This window comes from Prunus avium, chromosome 1, assembly GCF_965620075.1.
Source record: "Prunus avium chromosome 1, drPruAviu1.hap1.1, whole genome shotgun sequence".
In the NCBI taxonomy this organism is placed as follows: domain Eukaryota; kingdom Viridiplantae; phylum Streptophyta; class Magnoliopsida; order Rosales; family Rosaceae; genus Prunus; species Prunus avium.
In genome coordinates, this window is record NC_142284.1 from 24,247,638 (window position 1) to 24,274,267 (window position 26,630).

Below are 26,630 nucleotides of genomic sequence, written 5' to 3' on the forward strand. Positions count from 1 at the left end.
TGTTGCATACGCTCAATGCAATCGAGTTACCTACGAAAGTGGTCTAGTTAACTTCTTGTTTTGTTTTTATTTTTATTTTTATTTTTATTTTTTTTTCTTTTGTTTTGCTCGAGGACTAGCAAAATCTAAGTTTGGGGGTGTGTTAAGCTCATAATTTCATACATATACATGCCCTAATTACTTACTTCTTTTGCTTAGTTTCTTAGATTTCTAAGTTATTTGCCTCCCTTTGTGTGTTTTGTAGGCAAATAGAGCAAGAGAGCATAATTCATGCAATTCAAGCATGTTAAGGCCTAATTTGGATGAATGGATGAAGAGCTTAAAAGACAAACTCATTTTGGCTACAGCCCCCTGCCAGTCCAGTTCCGTAGGTCATATTGCAAGCTTTGTTTCAGCAACCTACACAGCTCGGATGAGGCAGCATTCTTCATGAAAGTTGTTCCAATGGGTGTGTACTATAACATATCCACAATTCAGCCCCATTGGATAAATATGGAGTCTGTTACCTAGCAAACACAGAGCCATGCTCAGGATGGATTTTATCAGCGCGCAAAATGAGTTAGCAATTTGTTTTGGCCTTAACTTCCTCCTCCGACCTTGGATTGGCCCAAATGATATATGGCTGGAAAGAAGACATTCTGAACTTCAATTTAGAGTGCTTAAAGTCCTAATTTGATTAAGAGAAGCCCAAGTTGTAAGCCCTTGAAGTTGCTGATCATGCTGACCTCAGCATGTGCTGGTTGGATGCTTGGTCATGGTGAGCTAGGTATGAGCTATCATTTCTGGTTGGAAGCTTGGTCATGGTGACATGAAGATGAGCTAGGGCTGCTGGTGGGATCTATTGGTGAAGTGCATCAACCAATTCAAGATTTTCTAATACAAGTGCATCACCCAATTTAGATTTTCTAATACAAGTGCATCAACCATTTCAGATTTTATAAAACAAGTGTTGTATGCATTAGCCATATTGAATTCAGATTTTCACTTCCCCTAGGCCTATAAATAGGGAGGTTCTCTAAGCTTGTAAACACACCCCAACGGGGGGAGCTCTCAAACACTTCTCTAGAGCTCCCTTCCCTTCTCTCCCTCAAATTCTCTTAGTTTTGCTTTCTAGTTCTCAATTCTAGCTTTCTTTAATGTTTTCTTAGTTGTAATTTATTTTTCTTGTAATGTACATTCTTTCTTAAGTATTCAAGTTTAATTAGTTTCCAAGTTTCAATTATGGTTTTTGTTCTTATTCATTATGCTTATAAGTTAATATGCTAGTTTGAATGATTGATCACCATTTAGGCTTGCATGTTAGCTATCTTGGTTTGAATTAAGAGTATACACCATGCTTTAATTCGAATTGAACTATGAATAGGAAGAGTATGTATGGACATTCGATAACAAGGATTAGATACATACTTGGTTGTTTAAAATGTTCTTCTATGCTTAATGGGTTCCTAATGCTTAATTTTAGGTTAGACAACAAATGATCAAATTAGGGAATTAGGAACACAAGGTTATGACCACACACCATGGCTTAATCATACTTTAGCTAGAATCAATCCATTAATCTAAATTGAACTTGGGAACTTATTTGCTTGAGTTACTTATTTCTTTCTTCCTTGTTTTATATTCTTTGTTTTTGTTTATATTTTGTGTAGGGAAACTAAATTGGATCATTCAATCACCAATCCCTGTGGAATCGACCTCGCACTTACATACGCTAAACTACCAACGGCTCGTGCACTTGCGAGTATCACAAGTTGAGGATGCAACTGAATCCATTTTGGTGCAGCTGTATCTACACAACATGTATTCCATACTTCTAGCGATTGGATTTCACTCAAAACTCACCAAATGACTCCTCCCACCATATTATGATGTTGCCCAAGTTTTGGGCTCGATCCGAAATCAATAGGTGTGAGAAATTGGACAATTCAAGTTCAACGGCAGTTCGTTCCTAATTGGAGTCGTTGGTCTATTCCATACTTCTACCGATTGGATTTCACTCAAAACTCACCAAATGACTCCTCCCACCATATTATGATGTTGCCCAAGTTTTGGGCTCGATCCGAAATCAATAGGTGTGAGAAATTGGACAATCCAAGTTCAACGGCAGTTCGTTCCTAATTGGAGTCGTTGGTGTATTCCATACTTCTACCAATTGGATTTCACTCAAAACTCACCAAATGACTCCTCCCACCATATTATGATGCTGCCCAAGTTCTGGGCTCGATCCGAAATAAATAGGGGTTCCAAATTGGACAATTCAAGTTCACCGGCAGTTCGTTCCAAATTGGAGTGGTTAGTGTATTCCATACTTCTAGCGATTGGATTTCACTCAAAACTCACCAAATGACTCCTCCCACCATATTATGATGTTGCCCAAGTTTTGGGCTCGATCCGAAATCAATAGGTGTGAGAAATTGGACAATTCGAGTTCAACGGAAGTTCGTTCCTAATTGGAGTGGTTGGTGTATTCCATACTTCTTGCGATCGGATTTCACTCAAAACTCACCAAATGACTCCTCCCACCATATTATGATGTTGCCCAAGTTTTGGGCTCGATCCGAAATCAATAGGTGTGAGAAATTGGACAATTCAAGTTCAACGGCAGTTCGTTCCTAATTGGGGTGGTTGGTGTATTCCATACTTCTAGCGATTGGATTTCACTCAAAACGCACCAATTGACTCCTCCCACCATATTATGATGTTGCCCAAGTTTTGGGCTCGATCCGAAATCAATAGGTGTGAGAAATTGGACAATTCAAGTTCAACGGCAGTTCGTTCCTAATTGGAGTGGTTGGTGTATTCCATACTTCTAGCTATTGGATTTCACTCAAAACTCACCAAATGACTCCTCCCACCATATTATGATGTTGCCCAAGTTTTGGGCTCGATCCGAAATCAATAGGTGTGAGAAATTGGACAATTCAAGTTCAACGGCAGTTCATTCCTAATTGGAGTGGTTGGTGTATTCCAAACTTCTAGCGATTGGATTTCACTCAAAACTCAACAAATGACTCCTCCCACCATATTATGTTGTTGCCCAAGTTTGGGGCTCGATCCGAAATAAATAGGTGTGAGAAATTGGAGAATTCAAGTTCAACGGCAGTTCGTTCCTAACTGGAGTGGTTGGTGTATACCATACTTCTAGCGATTGGATTTCACTCAAAACTCACGAAATGACTCCTCCCACCATAATATGATGTTGCCCAAGTTTTGGGCTCGATCCGAAATCAATAGGTGTTCCAAAATGGACAATTCAAGTTGAACGGCAGTTCGTTCCTAATTGGAGTGGTTGGTGTATTCCATACTTCTGGCGATTGTATTTCAATCAAAACACACCAAATGACTCCTCCCACCATATTATGATGTTGCCCAAGTTTTGGGCTCTATCCGAAATCAATATGTGTTCCAAATTGGACAATTCAAGTTCAACGGCAGTTCGTTCCTAATTGGAGTGGTTGGTGTATTCCATACTTCTAGCGATTGGATTTCACTCAAAACTCACCAAATGACTCTTCCCACCACATTATGATGTTGCCCAAATTTTGGGCTCGATCCGAAGTCAATAGGTGTTCCATATTGGCCAATTCAAGTTCAACGGCAGTTCGTTCCTAGTTGGAGTGGTTGGTGTATTCCGTACTTCTAGCGATTGGATCTCACTCAAAACTCACCAAACGACTCCTCCCACCATATTATGATGTTGCCCAAGTTTTGGGCTCGATCCGAAATCAATAGGTGTTCCAAATTGGACAATTCAAGTTCAACGGCAGTTCGTTCCTAATTGGAGTGGTTGGTGTATTCCATACTTCTAGCGATTGGATTTCACTCAAAATGCACCAAATGACTCCTCCCACCATATTATGATGTTGCCCAACGTTTGGGCTCGATCCGAAATCAATAGGTGTGAGAAATTGGACAATTCCAGTTCAACGGCAGTTCATTCCTAATTGGAGTGGTTGGTGTATTCCATACTTCTAGCGATTGGATTTCACTCAAAACTCACCAAATGACTCCTCCCACCATATTACGATGTTGCCCAAGTTTTGGGGTCGATCCGAAATCAATAGGTGTGAGAAATTGGACAGTACAAGTTCAACGGCAATTCGTTCCTAATCGGAGTGGTTGGTGTATTCCATACTTCTAGCGATTGGATTTCACTCAAAACTGACCAAATGACTCCTCCCACCATATTATGATGTTGACCAAGTTTTGGGCTCGATCCGAAATCAATAGTTGTGAGAAATTGGACAATTCAAGTTCAACGGCAATTCGTTCCTAATTGGAGTGGTTTGTGTATTCCATACTTCTAGCGATTGGATTTCACTCAAAATGCACCAAATGACTCCTCCCACCATATTATGATGTTGCCCAAGTTTTGGGCTCGATCCGAAATCAATAGGTGTGAGAAATTGGACAATTCAAGTTCAACGGCAGTTCGTTCCTAATTGGAGTGGTTGTTGTATTCCATACTTCTAGCGATTGGATTTCACTCAAAATGCACCAAATGACTCCTCCCACCATATTATGATGTTGCCCAACGTTTGGGCTCGATCCGAAATCAATAGGTGTGAGAAATTGGACAATTCCAGTTCAACGGCAGTTCATTCCTAATTGGAGTGGTTGGTGTATTCCATACTTCTAGCGATTGGATTTCACTCAAAACTCACCAAATGACTCCTCCCACCATATTACGATGTTGCCCAAGTTTTGGGCTCGATCCGAAATCAATAGTTGTGAGAAATTGGACAATTCAAGTTCAACGGCAATTCGTTCCTAATTGGAGTGGTTGGTGTATTCCATACTTCTAGCGATTGGATTTCACTCAAAACTCACCAAATGACTCCACCCACCATAATATGATGTGGCCCAAGTTTGGGGCTCGATCCGAAATCAATAGGTGTGAGAAATTGGACAATTCAAGTTCAACGGCAGTTGGTTCCTAATTGGAGTGGTTGGTGTATTCCATACTTCTAGCGATTGGATTTCACTCAAAACTCACCAAATGACTCCTCCCACCATAATATGATGTTGCCCAAGTTTTGGGTTCAATCCGAAATCAATAGGTGTTCCAAATTGGACAATTCAAGTTCAACGGCAGTTCGTTCCTAATTGGAGTGGTTGGTGTATTCCATACTTCTAGCGATTGGATTTCATTCAAAACTCACCAAATGACTCATCCCACCATATTATGATGTTGCCCAAGTTTTGGGCTCGATCCGAAATCAATAGGTGTGAGAAATTGGACAATTCAAGTTCAATGGCAATTCGTTCCTAATTGGAGTGGTTGGTGTATTCAATACTTGTAGCGATTGGATTCACTCAAAACTCACCAAATTACTCCACCCACCATAATATGATGTGGCCCAAGTTTGGGGCTCGATCCGAAATAAATAGGTGTGAGAAATTGGACAATTCAAGTTCAATGGCAGTTCGTTCCTAATTGGAGTGGTTGGTGTATTCCATACTTCTAGAGATTGGATTTCACTCAAAACTCACCAAATTACTCCACCCACCATAATATGATGTGGCCCAAGTTTGGGGCTCGATCCGAAATCAATAGGTGTGAGAAATTGGACAATTCAAGTTCAACGGCGGTTCGTTCCTAATTGGAGTGGTTGGTGTATTCCATACTTCTAGCGATTTGATTTCACTCAAAACTCACCAAATGACTCCTCCCACCATAATATGATGTTGCCCAAGTTTTGGGCTAAATCCGAAATCAAAAGGTGTTCCAAATTGGACAATTCAAGTTCAACGGCCGTTCGTTCCTAATTGGAGTGGTTGGTGTATTCCATACTTCTAGCGATTGGATTTCACTCAAAACTCCCCAAATGACTCCTCCCACCATATTATGATGTTGCCCAAGTTTTGGGCTCGATCCGAAATCAATAGGTGTGAGAAATTGGACAATTCAAGTTCAATGGCAGTTCGTTCCTAATTGGAGTGGTTGGTGTATTCAATACTTGTAGCGATTGGATTCACTCAAAACTCACCAAATTACTCCACCCACCATAATATGATGTGGCCCAAGTTTGGGGCTCGATCCGAAATAAATAGGTGTGAGAAATTGGACAATTCAAGTTCAATGGCAGTTCGTTCCTAATTGGAGTGGTTGGTGTATTCCATACTTCTAGAGATTGGATTTCACTCAAAACTCACCAAATTACTCCACCCACCATAATATGATGTGGCCCAAGTTTGGGGCTCGATCCGAAATCAATAGGTGTGAGAAATTGGACAATTCAAGTTCAACGGCAGTTCGTTCCTAATTGGAGTGGTTGGTGTATTCCATACTTCTAGCGATTTGATTTCACTCAAAACTCACCAAATGACTCCTCCCACCATAATATGATGTTGCCCAAGTTTTGGGCTAAATCCGAAATCAAAAGGTGTTCCAAATTGGACAATTCAAGTTCAACGGCCGTTCGTTCCTAATTGGAGTGGTTGGTGTATTCCATACTTCTAGCGATTGGATTTCACTCAAAACTCCCCAAATGACTCCTCCCACCATATTATGATGTTGCCCAAGTTTTGGGCTCGATCCGAAATCAATAGCTGTGAGAAATTGGACAATTCAAGTTCAACGGCAGTTCGTTCCTAATTGGAGTGGTTGGTGTATTCCATACTTCTAGCGATTGGATTTCACTCAAAACTCAACAAATGACTCCTCCCACCATATTATGTTGTTGCCCAAGTTTGGGGCTCGATCCGAAATAAATAGGTGTGAGAAATTGGAGAATTCAAGTTCAACGGCAGTTCGTTCCTAACTGGAGTGGTTGGTGTATACCATACTTCTAGCGATTGGATTTCACTCAAAACTCACCAAATGACTCCTCCCACCATAATATGATGTTGCCCAAGTTTTGGGCTCGATTCGAAATCAATAGGTGTTCCAAAATGGACAATTCAAGTTGAACGGCAGTTCGTTCCTAATTGGAGTGGTTGGTGTATTCCATACTTCTGGCGATTGTATTTCAATCAAAACACACCAAATGACTCCTCCCACCATATTATGATGTTGCCCAAGTTTTGGGCTCGATCCGAAATCAATATGTGTTCCAAATTGGACAATTCAAGTTCAACGACAGTTCGTTCCTAATTGGAGTGGTTGGTGTATTCCATACTTCTAGCGATTGGATTTCACTCAAAACTCACCAAATGACTCCTCCCACCACATTATGATGTTGCCCAAATTTTGGGCTCGATCCGAAGTCAATAGGTGTTCCATATTGGCCAATTCAAGTTCAACGGCAGTTCGTTCCTAGTTGGAGTGGTTGGTGTATTCCGTACTTCTAGTGATTGGATTTCACTCAAAACTCACCAAATGACTCCTCCCACCATATTATGATGTTGCCCAAGTTTTGGGCTCGATCCGAAATCAATAGGGGTTCCAAATTGGACAATTCAAGTTCAACGGCAGTTCGTTCCTAATTGGAGTGGTTGGTGTATTCCATACTTCTAGCGATTGGATTTCACTCAAAACTCACCAAATGACTCCTCCCACCATAATATGATGTTGCCCAAGTTTTGGGCTCAATCCGAAATCAATAGGTGTTCCAAATTGGATAATTCAAGTTCAACGGCAGTTCGTTCCTAATTGGAGTGGTTGGTGTATTCAATACTTCTAGCGATTGGATTTCACTCAAAACTCACCAAATGACTCCTCCCACCATATTATGATGTTGCCCAAGTTTTGGGCTTGATCCGAAATCAATAGGTGTGAGAAATTGGACAATTCAAGTTCAACGGCAGTTCGTTCCTAATTGGAGTGGTTGGTGTATTCCATACTTCTAGCGATTGGATTTCAGTCAAAACTCACCAAATGACTCCTCCCACCATATTATGTTGTTGCCCATGTTTGGGGCTCGATCCGAAATAAATAGGTGTGAGAAATTGGAGAATTCAAGTTGAACGGCAATTCGTTCCTAACTGGATTGGTTGGTGTATACCATACTTCTAGCGATTGGATTTCACTCAAAACTCACCAAATGACTCCTCCCACCATAATATGATGTTGCCCAACTTTTGGGCTCGATCCGAAATCAATAAGTGTTCCAAATTGGACAATTCAAGTTCAACGGCAGTTCGTTCCTAATTGGAGTGGTTGGTGTATTACATACTCCTAGCGATTGAATTTCACTCAAAACTCACCAAATGACTCCTCCCACCATATTATGATGTTGCCCAAGTTTTGGGCTCGATCCGAAATCAATAGGTGTTCCAAAATGGACAATTCAAGTTGAAAGGCAGTTCGTTCCTAATTGGAGTGGTTGGTGTATTCCATACTTCTGGCGATTGTATTTCAATCAAAACACACCAAATGACTCCTCCCACCATATTATGATGTTGCCCAAGTTTTGGGCTCGATCCGAAATCAATAGGTGTTCCAAATTGGAGAATTCAAGTTCAACGGCAGTTCGTTCCTAATTGGAGTGGTTGGTGTATTCCATACTTCTAGCGATTGGATTTCACTCAAAACTCACCAAATGACTCTTCCCACCACATTATGATGTTGCCCAAATTTTGGGCTCGATCCGAAGTCAATAGGTGTTCCATATTGGCCAATTCAAGTTGAACGGCAGTTCGTTCCTAGTTGGAGTGGTTGGTGTATTCCATACTTCTAGTGATTGGATTTCACTCAAAACTCACCAAATGACTCCTCCCACCATATTATGATGTTGCCCATGTTTTGGGCTCGATCCGAAATCAATAGGGGTTCCAAATTGGACAATTCAAGTTCAACGGCAGTTCGTTCCTAATTGGAGTGGTTGGTGTATTCCATACTTCTAGCGATTGGATTTCACTCAAAACTAACCAAATGACTCCTCCGACCAGATTATGATGTTGCCCAAGTTTTGGGTTCGATCCGAAATCAATAGGTGTGAGAAATTGGACAATTCAAGTTCAACGGCAGTTCGTTCCTAGTTGGAGTGGTTGGTGTATTCCACACTTCTAGCGATTGGATTTCACTCAAAACTCACCAAATGACTCCTCCCACCGTATTATGATGTTGCCCAAGTTTTTTGCTCGATCCGAAATCAGTAGGTGTGAGAAATTGGACAATTCAAGTTCAACGGCAGGTCGTTCCAAATTGGAGTGGTTGGTGTATTCCATACTTCTAGCGATTGGATTTCACTCCAAACTCACCAAGTGACTCCTCCCACCATATTATGATGTTGCCCAAGTTTTGGGCTTGATCCGAAATCAATAGGTGTGAGAAATTGGACAATTCAAGTTCAACGGCAGTTCGTTCCTAATTGGAGTGGTTGGTGTATTCCATACTTCTAACGAATTGATTTCACTCAAAACTCCCCAAATGACTCCGCCCACCATATTATGATGTTGCCCAAGTTTTGGGCTCGATCCGAAATCAATATGTGTGAGAAATTGGAGAATTCAGAAAGTCAACGGCAGTTCGTTCCTAATTGGAGTGGTTGGTGTATTCCACACTTCTAGCGATTGGATTTCACTCAAAACTCCCCAAATGACTCCTCCCACCATATTATGATGTTGCCCAAGTTTTGGGCTCGATCCGAAATCAATAGGTGTGAGAAATTGGACAATTCAAGTTCAACGACACTTCGTTCCTAATTGGAGTGGTTGGTGTATTCCATACTTCTAGCAATTGGATTTCGCTCAAAACTCACCTAATGACTCCTCCCACCATATTATGATGTTGCCCAAGTTTTGAGCTCGATCCGAAATCAATAGGTGTGAGAAATTGGACAATTCAAGTTCAACGGCAGTTCGTTCCTAATTGGAGTGGTTGGTGTATTCCATACTTCTAGCGATTGGATTTCACTCAAAACTCACCAAATGACTTCTCCCACCATATTATGATGTTGCCCAAGTTTTGGGCTCGATTCAAAATCAATAGGTGTTCCAAATTGGACAATTCAAGTTCAACGGCAGTTCGTTCCTAATTGTAGTGGTTGGTGTATTCCATACTTCTAGCGATTGGATTTCACTCAAAACTCACCAAATGACTCCTCCCACCATATTATGATGTTGCCCAAGTTTTGGGCTCGATCCGAAATCAATAGGTGTTCCAAATTGGACAATTCAAGTTCAACGGCAGTTCGTTCCTAATTGGAGTGGTTGGTGTATTCCATACGTCTAGCGATTGGATTTCACTCAAAACTCACCAAATGACTCCTCCCACCATATTATGATGTTGCCGAAGTTTTGGGCTCGATCCGAAATCAATAGGTGTGACAAATTGGACAATTCAAGTGCATTGGCAGTTCGTTCCTAATTGGAGTGGTTGGTGTATTCCATACTTCTAGCGATTGGATTTCACTCAAAACTCACCAAATGACTCCTCCCACTATATTATGATGTTGCCCAAGTTTGGGGCTTGATCCGAAATCAGTAGGTGTGAGAAATTGGACAATTCAAGTTCAACGGCAGTTCGTTCCTTATTGGAGTGGTTGGTGTATTCCATAATTCTATAGATTGGATTTCACTCAAAACTCACCAAATGACTCCTCCCACCATATTATGTTGTTGCCCAAGTTTGGGGCTCGATCTGAAATAAATAGGTGTGAGAAATTGGACAATTCAAGTTCAACGGCAGTTCGCTCCTAATTGGAGTGGTTGGTGTATTCCATACTTCTAGCGATTGGATTTCACTCAAAACCCACCAAATGACTCCTCCCACCATAATATGATGTTGCCCAACTTTTGGGCTCGATCCGAAATCAATAGGTGTGAGAAATTGGACAATTCAAGTTCAACGGCAGTTCGTTCCTAATTGGAGTGGTTGGTGTATTCCATACTTCTAGCGAATGGATTTCACTCAAAACTCCCCAAATGACTCCGCCCACCATATTATGATGTTGCCCAAGTTTTGGGCTCGATCCGAAATCAATAGGTGTGAGAAATTGGAGAATTCAGAAAGTCAACGGCAGTTCGTTCCTAATTGGAGTGGTTGGTGTATTCCACACTTCTAGCGATTGGATTTCACTCAAAACTCCCCAAATGACTCCTCCCACCATATTATGATGTTGCCCAAGTTTTGGGCTCGATCCGAAATCAATAGGTGTTCTGATCGGTTCATAATTGTATATCATTTTGTACCCTTCTAGCTTATGATTTGGTTATGTTTTTGAGTTAAACTTGTACTTTTAATCCTTTTTGTGTTTATCTTTCAGCTTTAGGGAACAATGATGGCTTTGGATAGGAAATGATGCAATCCATGCATGTTAAAGCCTGATTTGGATAAAGGGAAGAAGAGCTTAAAGACAAACTCATTTTGGCTACAGCCCCCTGCCAGTCCAGTTTCGTAGGTCATATGTCAAGGCTTGTTTCAGCAACCTACATAGCTCGAATGAGGTCACATTCTTCATGAAAGTTGTTCCAATTGGTGTGTACTATAACATATCCAATCTTCAGCCCCATTGGATAAATCTGGAGTCCGTTACCTAGCAAACACAGAACCATGCTCAGGATGGATCTTATCAGCGTGGAAAATGAGTTAGCAATTTGTTTCGGCCTTAACTTCTTCCTCCGACCTTGGATTGGCCCAAATAACATATGGCTGGAAAGAAGACATTCTGAACTTCAATTTCGAGTGCTTAAAGTCCTAATTTGATTAAGAGAAGCCCAAGTTGTAAGCCCTTGAAGTTGCTGGTCATGCTGACCTCAGCATGTGCTGGTTGGATGCTTGGTCATGGTGAGCTAGGTATGAGCTATCATTTCTGGTTGGAAGCTTGGTTATGGTGACATGAAGATGAGCTAGGGCTGCTGGTGGGATCTATTGGTGAAGTGCATCAACCAATTCATGATTTTCTAATACAAGTGCATCACCCAATTTAGATTTTCTAATACAAGTGCATCAACCATTTCAGATTTTATAAAACAAGTGTTGTATGCATTAGCCATATTGAATTCAGATTTTCACTTCCCCTAGGCCTATAAATAGGGAAGTTCTCTAAGCATGTAAACACACCCCAAGGGGGGGAGCTCTCAAACACTTCTCTAGAGCTCCATTCCCTTCTCTCCCTCAAATTCTCTTAGTTTCTCTTTCTAGTTTTCAATTGTTGTAATGAAATATTTGTGCTGAAATTCTCTTTAAGTCTTTCCAAGTTCTACTTTAATTTTCATTGTTATGTAAATTCTTTTCTTTAGTTTCAAGTTTGATTAGTTTCCAAGTTTCAATTATGGTTCACGTTCTTATTCATTATGCTTATAAGTTAATATGCTAGTTTGAATGATTGATCACCATTTAGGCTTGCATGTTAGCTATCTTGGTTTGAATTAAGAGTATACACCATGCTTTAATTCGAATTGAACTATGAATAGGAAGAGTATGTATGGACATTCGACAACAGGGATTAGATACATACTTGGTTGTTTAAAAATGTTCTTCTATGCTTAATGGGTTCCTAATGCGTAATTTTAGGTTAGACAACAAATGATCAAATTAGGGAATTAGGAACACAAGGTTATGACCACACACCATGGCTTAATCATACATTAGCTAGAATCAATCCGTTAATCTAATTGAACTTGGGAACTTATCTGCTTGAGTTAGTTATTTTCTTTCTTCCTTGTTTTATTTATTTCCTTTCTTTTTCATTTCTGTTTTGTGTAGGAGAAATGAATTGGATCATTCAATCACCAATCCTCGTGGGATCGACCTCGCACTTACATACGCTATACTACCGAACGGCTCGTGCACTTGCGAGTATCACAAGTTGAGGATGCAGCTTAATCCATTTTGGTACAGCTGAAATCTACGCAACATGTTCCAAATTGGACAATTCAAGTTCAACGGCAGTTCGTTCCTAACTGGAGTGGTTGGTGTATTCCATACTTCTAGCGATTGGATTTCACTCAAAACTCACCAAATGACTCCTCCCACCATATTATGATGTTGCCCAAGTTTTGGGCTCGATCCGAAATCAATAGGTGTGACAAATTGGACAATTCAAGTGCATTGGCAGTTCGTTCCTAATTGGAGTGGTTGGTGTATTCCATACTTCTAGCGATTGGATTTCACTCAAAACTCACCAAATGACTCCTCCCACTATATTATGATGTTGCCCAAGTTTGGGGCTTGATCTGAAATCAATAGGTGTGAGAAATTGGACAATTCAAGTTCAACGGCAGTTCGTTCCTTATTGGAGTGGTTGGTGTATTCCATAATTCTATAGATTGGATTTCACTCAAAACTCACCAAATGACTCCTCCCACCATATTATGTTGTTGCCCAAGTTTGGGGCTCGATCCGAAATAAATAGGTGTGAGAAATTGTACAATTCAAGTTCAACGGCAGTTCGTTCCTAATTGGAGTGGTTGGTGTATTCCATACTTCTAGCGATTGGATTTCACTCAAAACCCACCAAATGACTCCTCCCACCATAATATGATGTTGCCCAACTTTTGGGCTCGATCCGAAATCAATAGGTGTTCCAAAATGGACAATTCAAGTTCAACGGCAGTTCGTTCCTAATTGGAGTGGTAGGTGTATTCCATACTTCTAGCGATTGGATTTCACTCAAAACTCACCAAATGACTCCTCCCACCATATTATGATGTTGCCCAAGTTTTGGGCTCGATCCAAAATCAATAGGTGTTCCAAATTGGACAATTCAAGTTCAACGACAGTTCGTTCCTAATTGTAGTGGTTGGTGTATTCCATACTTCTAGCGATTGGATTTCTCTCAAAACTCACCAAATGACTCCTCCCACCATATTATGATGTTGCCCAGGTTTTGGGCTCGATCCGAAATCAATAGGTGTTCCAAATTGGACAATTCAAGTTCAACGGCAGTTCGTTCCCAATTGAAGTGGTTGGTGTATTCCATACTTCTAGCGATTGGATTTCACTCAAAACTAACCAAATGACTCCTCCCACCATATTATGATGTTGGCCATGTTGTGGGCTCGATCCGAAATCAATAGGTGTGAGAAATGGACAATTCAAGTTCAACGGCAGTTCGTTCCTAATTGGAGTGGTTGGTGTATTCCACACTTCTAACGATTGGATTTCACTCAAAACTCACCAAATGACTCCTCCCACCGTATTATATTGTTGCCCAAGTTTGGGGCTCGATCCGAAATCAATAGGTGTTCCAAATTGGACCATTCAAGTTCAACGGCAGTTCGTTCCTAATTGGAGTGGTTGGTGTATTCCATACTTCTAGAGATTGGATTTCACTCAAAACTCACCAATTGACTCCTCCCACCATATTATGATGTTGCCCAAGTTTTGGGCTCGATCCGAAATCAATAGGTGTTCCAAATTGGACAATTCAAGTTCAACGGCAGTTCGTTCCTAATTGGAGTGGTTGGTGTATTCCATACTTCTAGCGATTGGATTTCTCTCAAAACTGACCAAATGACTCCTCCCACCATATTATGATGTTGCCCAAGTTTTGGGCTCGATTCGAAATCAATAGGTGTGAGAAATTGGACAATTCAAGTTCAACGGCAGTTCGTTCTGTTGTTAATATTATGTTAACTCGCAATTGTACGGGGCAATTAGTAGTATAGCAAGACAAGTACGAGGTCGTACCCACGAAGACTGAGAAGTTAAAACTAGTTATGTACTTAGATTCCCAAATTCAAGAAAGTAGGAGGTTATATCTAAAACAGAATTTAAAACAAGAGTGGTTGTGATTGTTGAACAAAAGAAGCAAAATGAAATTTCAAACAAAAACAAGTAAACAAATGTAACAAAGAGTGGTTTTAAGAGTTGGAAAACAGATTTTGAGACTAGGGCATTCGAATCACCATAACAATTCAATTCTGGGTTATAAAGATTCAAGTAACAAGTCTAATTCAGATTCAAAGATTGATTCTAGCTAAAGTATGATTAGGCCATGGTGTTTGGTCCTAACCTTGTGTTCCTAATTCCCTAATTTGATCATTTGTTGTCTAACCTAAAATTAAGCATTAGGAACCCATTAAGCATAGAAGAACATTTTAAACAACCAAGTATGTATCTAATCCCTGTTGTCGAATGTCCATACATACTCTTCCTATTCATAGTTCAATTCGAATTAAAGCATGGTGTATACTCTTAATTCAAACCAAGATAGTTAACAAACAAGTTCTAATGGTGATCAATCATTCAAACAAGCATGTTAACTTATAAGCATAATGAATAAGAACATGAATCATGAATCAAACTTGAAACTCCAAACTTATAAACCCAGAATATTCATGTTAGGTTACATCGAAGCCCTAGTTATGGATTTAGCTACTCATAATGGAAAAGAGACTTGAACAGAAATGAGAAAACATAATGAATGCAATAAGAGTAGAAAAACCCTTTTTCTGAAGTTCTTGTGGTGTCCAAGGCTTCTCCAAGTGCTTCTCCACTTCTAATGCTTCTCCAAGAGCTTCCCCACTTCTCGAAAGATGTATGAAGGATATGGAGGTGATTTGGGATGAGTTTGAGTGAGTGGTGATGGCTAAGGAAGATGAAATTCGTAGGGAAATGGAAGAGAGGTTTGCTGGAGTTGTTTTGGTGATTGTTGGAGTGTTTGGGATTTTGAGAGTGTTTGAGGATGGTTGGAGTGAATTGTGGGGTTGTGAATCCCAGGATTTGTTGTTTCTTGAATGTGGAATGGATGTGGTATTTATAGGGAGAGGGGAGTGATAAATCTGAATTCAATATGGCTAATGCATACAACACTTGCATTATAAAAGATGAATTGGTTGATGCACTTCACTAATGCATACAACACTTGCATTATAAAATCTGAATTAGTTGATGCACTTCACCAATAAATCCCACCAGCAACCCTAGCTCATCTTCATGTCACCATGACCAAGCTTCCAACCAGCTCAATAGCTCATGCCTAGCTCACCATGACCAAGCTTCCAACCAGAAACAATAGCTCATCCTGAGGTCAGCATGACCAGCAACTTCAAGGGCTTACGAATTGGGCTTCCCTTAAGCAAATTAAGACTTTAAGCACTTAAACTTGAAGTTCAAAATGTCTTCTTTCCAGCCATATATCATTTGGGCCAATCCAAGGTCGGAGGAGGAAGTTAAGGCCAAAACAAATTGCTAACTCATTTTGCGCGCTGATAAAATCCATCCTGAGCATGGCTCTGTGTTTGCTAGGTAATAGACTCCATATTTATCCAATGGGGCTGAATTTTGGATATGTAATAGTACACACCCATTGGAACAACTTTGATGAATAATGCTGCCTCATCCGAGCTGTGTAGGTTGCTGAAATAAAGCTTGCAATATGACCTACGGAACTGGACTGGCAGGGGGCTGTAGCCAAAATGAGTTTGTCTTTTAAGCTCTTCATCCCTTTATCCAAATCAGGCTTTAACATACATGGATTACATCATTTCATATCCAAAGCCATCATTGTTACCTAAAGCTGAAAGATAAACACAAAAAGGATTAAAAGCACAAGTTTAACTCAAAAACATAACCAAATCATAAGCTAGAAGGGTACAAAATGATATACAATTATGAACCGATCAAATACCCCCAAACGTAGATTTTGCTAGTCCTCGAGCAAAACAACACAAAACAAAGTTAAAAACAAAACTAACTAGACCACTTTCGTAGGTAACTCGATTGCATTGAGCGTATGCAACAAGCCTTTAAACCTCTAGGCATCCCTAGTAGGAGGAGTTGTGTCTCCTGAGGGTTTAACAGATACGATACCCACAAACGTTTTTCTAACTCTACAAAACAAAATGGTTAGAAAAACAACTTTGAAATCAACTAATGAAAATGAAAGAAAACTTTAGTCTTACTGATGAGCACATAAACTATCACATTTATTATCCCTAAATATATTTGTTAGTAATTGATTTTCTTACAATTTTAGTTAATTTGGTTTGTTTTTCACTTTTGCACTTGCTTACATACCCATTACATAATTGATGATGATTTCATTATTTTATCTTAAGGTTGAATAAGATTATTGGATGCTAGTAGGCAAATGGTGGCAAGATTTATTAAAAAGATTGCAAGATGCACCACCTTGCCAAAGAGAAGAGAAATGCATGTAAGTGCATGATCAAGTGTTCAAGTGGAAGACATATTCAATTCATGCATGGAGTGGATGAAGCAACAAACATGATGGTGGCTTGAAGATGTGGAATCATGAACTATTAAAATTGTGAGTTAAGCAAATGAAATGAAGGATGATGAGAAGAGGTGCAACACTTAACCAAAAGAAAAGATTGAATAACAAAAGCAAGTAGAAGTGGAGCAACAATTGAAGAAAAGAAGAAACAATGAAGAGATGGGTTACGGTTGTGCATTGAAAGATGAAGAATTTGGAGAATGGAGTCATCAACACTATGGAATAAGTAATGGAAGCAAATTGGCAATTGGTTTGATGCAAGTGGAATACATATTGAATTCATGAATGGAGGGATTTAATGAATTTAGAATTGCTCCCATTTTCCTATAAATAGGAGGAGCTATGGCATTGTAAAATGACACCAAGCTCCACAACTCTTGAGCTTTCTCTCTTCCCTCCATCTTTCTAAGTTTTAATTTCTGTTTTTAGTTTTATTTTATGGGGAACTAACTCCCTAGCTAAGGCTAGGGGGAAAGCTTTTAATATGAGTGTGTAATTGTTATTAGTTTGATCCAAACTTAAGCTTTAATGTGAATTTGTAGTTTTTGTTCAAATGGAATTTGTAGTTTTCTTTTTAATTAATTGATGAATGTTTGATAATCTATTTCATGGGTTCAATCATGTTTTTCCCATTGTGTAGTAAAAACTTTCATGCTTTTAAAAGAGAAGAGAATTACTAAAGATTAATAGAATTTCGATGAAGTTTATTTTTTGATAGTTTGTTGCCAATGGTACAAGTTATGCTTAGAATACTTCTAAAGGAAATTAAAAAGAGCTTTAATTATTTTGAACAACTACAAAGGAAAATATTTTGTGGATCAAATTATTAAGAGTTGCATGCTTATGTTAAAAGTGGAAACCCAATGCCTTAGTGTTTTAATCAATTAAATTTTCTTTAAATCAAATCTTGCATAAATCAACCTCTCAATCACACTTGTTCTTTTTCATCTCTGTTATTTTCTTTACACTGCTCTCTGTGGATACGACACTCGGACTTCCGAGCTACACTACTATACGACACCTCCCTTGGGTTTTGCAAAGTGGTGCGAACAAATTGGCGCTGTTGCCGGGGAGCGGCTGGTCAAAGAGTACAGAGATCCCCTTGGTCAGAGGTTTGCTGGTTATGTGAAATTCTTCACATATGGTACACTCTTTCCAACTTTCATCTTATTGTTAATAATTTTTTTTTTTAATTTTTTGTTTTATTTTATTTTTGTTTTTGTTTTTTTATATTTATTTATTTACTTTATGAGACCTAGAGATCATCTAGGAAGGTTTGTCAAAAAGTCTGAAACTGTTAATTTAGAACATTCTGCTTCAACTTCTTCAACTGAAATATCCAACAAATCTGAAAGCATGGCAGCAATTGTGAATGATGAACAAGAAATTGCGAATAATGAACAAATGGTTAATGCTCAGATTGTGAATGATGAAATAAGAGAAGTAGTTGCACCTAGAACTTTAGAGACATTTTTGCATCCTATTCGTGCACCAAATCCTTCATGCATCATGTTTCCACCTAACATGCCAAATTATGATTTCAAACCTGGAATGATTCAACTGCTTCCCATTTTTCATGGCATGGAAAGTGAAAATCCTTATGTGCATGTTAGGGAATTTGAAGAGGCTATTGGCACTTTTTACAATGTTCAACTTGATAGGATTAATTTCATAAGGTTGAAATTTTTTCCTTTTTCCTTAAAAGAAAAGGCTAAAAGTTGGTTGTATTCATTAAGGGCTAGATCCATAGGTTCTTGGGGGGAAATGACTCAAGCATTTTTTAACAAATATTTTCCAAATCACAAGACAATTGCTCTTAAGAAAAGAATCTCAAATTTCTCTCAAAAAGAAAATGAAACTTTGTACCAAACTTGGGAAAAATTTAAAGAGCTTTTGAATTTGTGCCCACACCATGGCTTTGAAAACTGGCGTCTTGCTAGTTATATCTATGAGGGACTTCTCCCTCGTGATCGCCAATTTGTTGAGTCTATGTGTAATGGAAATTTTATGCAAAAAGACCCTGATGATGCCCTAGAATTTTTGGATGAAATTGCTGAAAAAGCTCATCAATGGACTGTCCCCAGTCTAGTTGAAACCACTGATCGTTCAAGAATTGTCACATCTTCTACTAATAAAGGAATTTACCAATTAAAAGAAGAAGATGATTGGAAATTAAAATTTGAGGTTTTGACTAAAGAGATAGCTGCTTTGAAAACGGAAAAATCAAATTTGCCTCAACCTGTTTTTCAAGCTGATGTTAATCAAGTATGTGATTCTTGTTATGAGATTGGTCATACTGTTAAAAACTGCCCAATTTTTCAGGAAATGAAAGGAGCTTATGAGGAGCGTTGTGCTACTGTTGGAAACTTCAAACAACAGTATTCTCCTTTTTCCAACACTTACAATCCAGCAACAAGGAATCATCCAAACTTTCGTTGGAGCAATGATTCACAACCTCAGGTAAGTGATAGAAATTCTTTCAATCATCAGTTTCCTGCAACTAATACATTTAATGCTAGACCTTCTTTGAGCGATACTCTTCAAGCATTTATGCAGGAACAACAGAAGCAAAATCAAAGGTATGATACCTTGTTTGGTCAAATGGTTGAAGAAAATAAAGAAATTAAAAGCCAAATTTCTAAATTGACAAATTCTTTTGCAATAAATGAAAAAGGAAAATTTCCTTCTCAAACTCAACCAAATCCAAAGAATGTTAATTCGTGTGAAACCTCAATTGAACATGCTAAGTCTGTCATTGCTCTTAGAAGTGGTAAAATAATTGATAACACACCTTCACCGAAGGAAGTTGAAAAATCTAAGAATAATGATAAACTTAACATGTCCAACTTGAATGAATCAAATGAATATCATTTTCCTGCTCCTTTTCCTCAAGCTTTAAATCCTCCAAAGAAATTGAATCAAAATTCTGAAATTTTGGATGTCTTTAAAGAAGTCAAAGTTAATATTCCTTTGTTAGATGCTATTAAACAGATCCCTTCATATGCTAAATTTTTAAAAGATCTGTGCACATTTAAAAGAAAGCATCAGGTGAAGAAAACTGCATTTTTGACTGAACATGTGAGTGCATTATTGCAACATAAGGTCCCTCCTAAATACAAAGATCCAGGAAGTCCTACTCTTTCATGTGTAATTGGAAAAAATTACATCAATTGTGCTTTGCTTGATTTGGGGGCTAGTGTAAATTTATTGCCATATTCAGTATATTTGCAGTTAGGTCTTGGTGAATTGAAGCCCACAACAATGAAGTTGCAACTTGCTGATCGTTCTGTACGAGTGCCGAGAGGGGTAATTGAGGATGTGTTGGTCCAAGTGGACAAATTTTACTACCCTGTTGACTTTGTTGTTTTAGATACACAACCTGTTTTGCATTCTGAAAATGAAATTCCTGTCATTTTAGGGCGTCCCTTCCTTGCTACATGTGACGCACACATTAGTTGCATAAGTGGGGTAATGAAACTCAGTTTTGGTAACATGACATTGGAAATTAACATTTTTAATGTTTTCAGGCGACCTTATGAAGATGATGATTGTGCAGTGGTGAACTTGATTGAAGCTCTTGTGCAAGATCAATTTGAGAAGACCAGTATTTCTGAACCTTTAGAGGATCTTTTATTGAATTCTAAAGAATCTGAATTACTTGAGGATCCGGAAATTGCTTATCTTAATTCATTATTTAATTCCTTGCAGGTTGATAAATGGACGCCAAGGTTTGAGAAGCTTCCACCTCGGAAGGAAAAGACATTGCCATCAAATGTGGAAGTTCCTAATCTAGAATTGAAGCCTTTACCCATGGGACTTAAACATGCATTCTTGGGGGCCAACAACACTTTTCCAGTGGTAATATCTTCTGAACTTGACTCTTTGCAAGAAGGTAAGTTACTTAATGTGTTGAATTCTCATAGATCTGCCATTGGTTGGACTCTTGCTGACATTAAGGGAATTAGTCCTCTTGTTTGTACTCATAAAATATTTTTAGAGGATGAAGCCAAGTCTTCCAGGGAGGCACAGTGTAGGTTAAACCCAATCATGAAAGATGTTGTTAAAACTGAGGTGTTGAAATTAATAGATGCAGGTATTATTTATTCCATCTCTGATAGTAAATGGGTAAGTCCTACTCAAGTTGTACCTAAGAAATCTGGCATAACTGTGGTTAAAAATGATAAGAATGAATTGATACCTACTAGAGTTGTTTCAAGTTGGCGCATGTGCATTGATTATAGAAAGCTAAATTCTGCAACTAGAAAAGACCATTTCCCTTTACCTTTTATTGATCAAATCTTAGAAAGGGTAGCCGGTCATGAATTTTATTGTTTCCTAGATGGATACTCAGGCTATTATCAAATTGAAATTGCCATTGAAGATCAAGAAAAAACTACTTTTACATGTCCTTTTGGTACTTTTGCTTTTCGTAGAATGCCTTTCGGATTATGTAATGCTCCTGCTACTTTTCAAAGATGCATGATCAGTATTTTCAGTGATGTGGTTGAGCAATTTCTTGAAGTTTTCATGGATGATATATCTGTTTTCGGTGATTCTTTTGATAATTGCTTGAGTAATTTGGAAAAAGTATTGGTTCGATGCCAGGAGAAAAACTTTGTTTTAAATTGGGAGAAATGTCATTTTATGGTTTCTTCTGGAATTGTTCTTGGTCATATTGTTTCTAATAAAGGAATTGAAGTGGATAAAGCTAAAATTGAATTAATTTCAAAATTGCCAGTTCCAAAAACTGTTAAAGATGTCAGATCATTTTTAGGTCATGCTGGTTTTTACAGGAGATTTATTCAGAATTTTAGTGCAATATCTAGACCCTTGTGTAATCTCCTATTAAAAGACAGTAAATTTGAGTGGTCTGATTCATGTCAAAAGGCTTTTGATAAATTAATTGAAATGCTCACATCTGCTCCAATTATGCAACCACCTAACTGGACTTTACCTTTTGAAATTATGTGTGATGCCAGTGATTTTGCGGTTGGAGCTGTTTTAGGGCAAAGAAAGGATAAGAAGCCACATGTCATCCATTATGCAAGCAGAACCTTGAACAGTGCTTAGATGAATTATTCTACAACTGAAAAAGAACTCCTTGCTGTGGTATTTGCTTTGGATAAGTTTCATTCTTATATAGTTGGATCACCTATTGTTATTTTCACTGATCATGCAGCTTTAAAATACCTTTTTGAAAAGAAAGATGCTAAAGCTCGACTGATTAGGTGGATCCTACTACTTCAAGAATTTGACATCACAATCAAAGACAAAAAGGGAGTAGAAAATGTAGTGGCTGATCATTTGTCTAGATTGAGTTTTGAGGATTCCATTGAAACATTGCCAATTAATGATTCTTTTCCAGATGATCAATTATTTACTATTTCGGAATTACCTTGGTTTGCTAACATTGTTAATTTTCTTGCTACAGGTAAAATTCCATCTGATTGGACAGCTCAAGACAAGAGGAAATTTCTTACAGAGGTTAAAAATTTCTTTTGGGATGACCCCTATCTGTTTAAATACTGCCCTGATCAAATCATTAGGAGGTGTGTACCTGATAATGAAATCCATGCAGTAATTTCTTTTTGTCATAATGAAGCATGTGGTGGTCATTTTTCTGTAAAGAAAACCGCTGCAAAGATTTTGCAGTGTGGATTTTATTGGCCTACGCTTTTTAAAGACACTAATTCTTTTTGTCGAACTTGTGACCGTTGTCAAAAGTTAGGGGCAATTACCCGTAGAAATATGATGCCTTTGAACCCAATTTTGGTAATTGAAATATTTGATTGTTGGGGCATTGATTTTATGGGTCCATTTCCTATTTCTTTTGGATATCTTTATATCTTGGTTGGTATTGATTATGTTTCCAAATGGGTTGAGCCTGTTCCTTGTCGACATAATGATCATAAAACTGTTTTGCGGTTTTCACTCAAAACTCACCAAATGACTCCACCCACCATATTATGATGTTGCCCAAGTTTTGGGCTTGATCTGAAATCAATAGGTGTGAGAAATTGGACAATTCAAGTTCAACGGCAGTTCGTTCCTAATTGGAGAGGTTGGTGTATTCCATACTTCTAGCGACTGGATTTCACTCAAAATTCACCAAATGACTCCACCCACCAAATTATGATGTTGCCCAAGTTTGGGGCTCGATCCGAAATCAATAGGTGTGAGAAATTGGACAATTCGTGTTCAACGGCAGTTCGTTCCTAATTGGACTGGTTGGTGTATTCCATACTTCTTGCGATTGGATTTCACTCAAAACTCACCAAATGACTCCTCCCACCATATTATGATGTTGCCCAAGTTTTGGGCTCGATCCGAAATCAATAGGTGTGAGAAATTGGACAATTCAAGTTCAACGGCAGTTCGTTCCTAATTGGAGTGGTTGGTGTATTCTATACTTCTAGCGATTGGATTTCACTCAAAACTCACGAAATGACTCCTCCAACCATATTATGATGTTGCCCAAGTTTTGGGCTCGATCCGAAATCAATAGGTGTTCCAAATTGGACAATTCAAGTTCAACGGCAGTTCGTTCCTAATTGGAGTGGTTGGTGTATTCTGTACTTCTAGCGATTGGATTTCACTCAAAACTGACCAAATGACTCCTCCCACCATATTATGATGTTGCCCAAGTTTTGGGCTCGATCCGAAATCAATAGGTGTTCCAAATTGGACAATTCAATTTCAACGGCAGTTCGTTCCTAATTGGAATGGTTGGTGTATTCCATACTTCTAGCGAATGGATTTCACTCAAAACTCACCAAATGACTCCTCCCACCATATTATGATGTTGCCCAAGTTTTGGGTTCGATCCGAAATCAATAGGTGTTCCAAATTGGACAATTCAAGTTCAACGGCAGTTCGTTCCTAATTGGAGTGGTTGGTGTATTCCATACTTCTAGCGATTGGATTTCACTCAAAACTCACCAAATGACCCCTCCCACCATATTATGATGTTGTACAAGTTTGGGGTTCGATCCGAAATCAATAGGTGTTAGAAATTGGACAATTCAAGTTCAACGGCAGTTCGTTCCTAATGGGTGTGGTTGGTGTATTCCATACTTCCAGCGATTGGATTTCACCCAAAACTCACCAAATGACTCCTCCCACCATATTATGAAGTTGCCCAAGTTTTGGGCTTGATCCGAAATCAATAGGTGTGAGAAATTGGACAATTCAAGTTCAACGGCAGTTCGTTCCTAATTGGAGTGGTTGGTGTATTCCATACTTCTAGCGACTGGATTTCACTCAAAACTCACCAAATGACTCCTCCCACCATATTATGATGTTGCCCAAGTTTTGGGCTCGATCCGAAATCAATAGGTGTGAGAAATTGGACAATTCAAGTTCAACGCCAGTTCGTTCCTAATTGGAGTGGTTGGTGTATTCCATACTTCTAGCGATTGGATTTCACTCAAAACTCACCAAATGACCCCTCCCACCATATTATGATGTTGTACAAGTTTGGGGTTCGATCCGAAATCAATAGGTGTTAGAAATTGGACAATTCAAGTTCAACGGCAGTTCGTTCCTAATGGGTGTGGTTGGTGTATTCCATACTTCCAGCGATTGGATTTCACCCAAAACTCACCAAATGACTCCTCCCACCATATTATGAAGTTGCCCAAGTTTTGGGCTTGATCCGAAATCAATAGGTGTGAGAAATTGGACAATTCAAGTTCAACGGCAGTTCGTTCCTAATTGGAGTGGTTGGTGTATTCCATACTTCTAGCGACTGGATTTCACTCAAAACTCACCAAATGACTCCTCCCACCATATTATGATGTTGCCCAAGTTTTGGGCTCGATCCGAAATCAATAGGTGTGAGAAATTGGACAATTCAAGTTCAACGCCAGTTCGTTCCTAATTGGAGTGGTTGGTGTATTCCATACTTCTAGCGATTGGATTTCACTCAAAACTCACCAAATGACCCCTCCCACCATATTATGATGTTGTACAAGTTTGGGGTTCGATCCGAAATCAATAGGTGTTAGAAATTGGACAATTCAAGTTCAACGGCAGTTCGTTCCTAATGGGTGTGGTTGGTGTATTCCATACTTCCAGCGATTGGATTTCACCCAAAACTCACCAAATGACTCCTCCCACCATATTATGAAGTTGCCCAAGTTTTGGGCTTGATCCGAAATCAATAGGTGTGAGAAATTGGACAATTCAAGTTCAACGGCAGTTCGTTCCTAATTGGAGTGGTTGGTGTATTCCAAACTTCTAGCGACTGGATTTCACTCAAAACTCACCAAATGACTCCTCCCACCATATTATGATGTTGCCCAAGTTTTGGGCTCGATCCGAAATCAATAGGTGTGAGAAATTGGACAATTCAAGTTCAACGGCAGTTCGTTCCTAATTGGAGTGGTTGGTGTATTCTATACTTCTAGGGATTGGATTTCACTCAAAACTCACGAAATGACTCCTCCAACCATATTATGATGTTGCCCAAGTTTTGGGCTTGATCCGAAATCAATAGGTGTGAGAAATTGGACAATTCAAGTTCAACGGCAGTTCGTTCCTAATTGGAGTGGTTGGTGTATTCCATACTTCTAGCGACTGGATTTCACTCAAAACTCACCAAATGACTCCACCCACCAAATTATGATGTTGCCCAAGTTTGGGGCTCGATCCGAAATCAATAGGTGTGAGAAATTGGACAATTCAAGTTCAACGGCAGTTCGTTCCTAATGGGAGTGGTTGGTGTATTCCATACTTCTAGAGATTGGATTTCACTCAAAACTCACCAAATGACTCCTCCCACCATATTATGATGTTGCCCAAGTTTCGGGCTTGATCCGAAATCAATAGGTGTGAGAAATTGGACAATTCAAGTTCAACGGCAGTTCGTTCCTAATTGGAGTGGTTGGTGTATTCCATACTTCTAGCGATTGGATTTCACTCAAAACTCACCAAATGACTCCACCCACCAAATTATGATGTTGCCCAAGTTTGGGGCTCAATCCGAAATCAATAGATGTGAGAAATTGGACAATTCAAGTTCAACGGCAGTTCGTTCCTAATTGGACTGGTTGGTGTATTCCATACTTCTTGCGATTGGATTTCACTCAAAACTCACCAAATGACTCCTCCCACCATATTATGATGTTGCCCAAGTTTTGGGCTCGATCCGAAATCAATAGGTGTGAGAAATTGGACAATTCAAGTTCAGCGGCAGTTCGTTCCTAATTGGAGTGGTTGGTGTATTCCATACTTCTAGCGACTGGATTTCACTCAAAACTCCCCAAATGACTCCACCCACCACATTATGATGTTGCCCAAGTTTGGGGCTCGATCCGAAATCAATAGGTGTGAGAAATTGGACAATTCAAGTTCAACGGCAGTTCGTTCCTAATTGGAGTGGTTGGTGTATTCCATACTTCTTGCGATTGGATTTCACCCAAAACTCACCAAATGACTCCTCCCACCATATTATGATGTTGCCCAAGTTTTGGGCTCGATCCGAAATCAATAGGTGTGAGAAATTGGACAATTCAAGTTCAACGGCAGTTCGTTCCTAATTGGAGTGGTTGGTGTATTCTA

At 39.1% G+C, this 26,630-nt stretch overlaps 1 non-coding gene across 1 annotated transcript; it reads right to left on the reverse strand.

Moving 5' to 3' along the window:
* Nucleotides 1–18,881: 18,881 nt before the first annotated feature.
* LOC148297635 (small nucleolar RNA R71) lies at nucleotides 18,882–18,988 on the reverse strand. The gene has a single exon (XR_015833297.1). It is a non-coding gene; the product is annotated as a small nucleolar RNA R71 (small nucleolar RNA).
* Nucleotides 18,989–26,630: the final 7,642 nt, after the last annotated feature.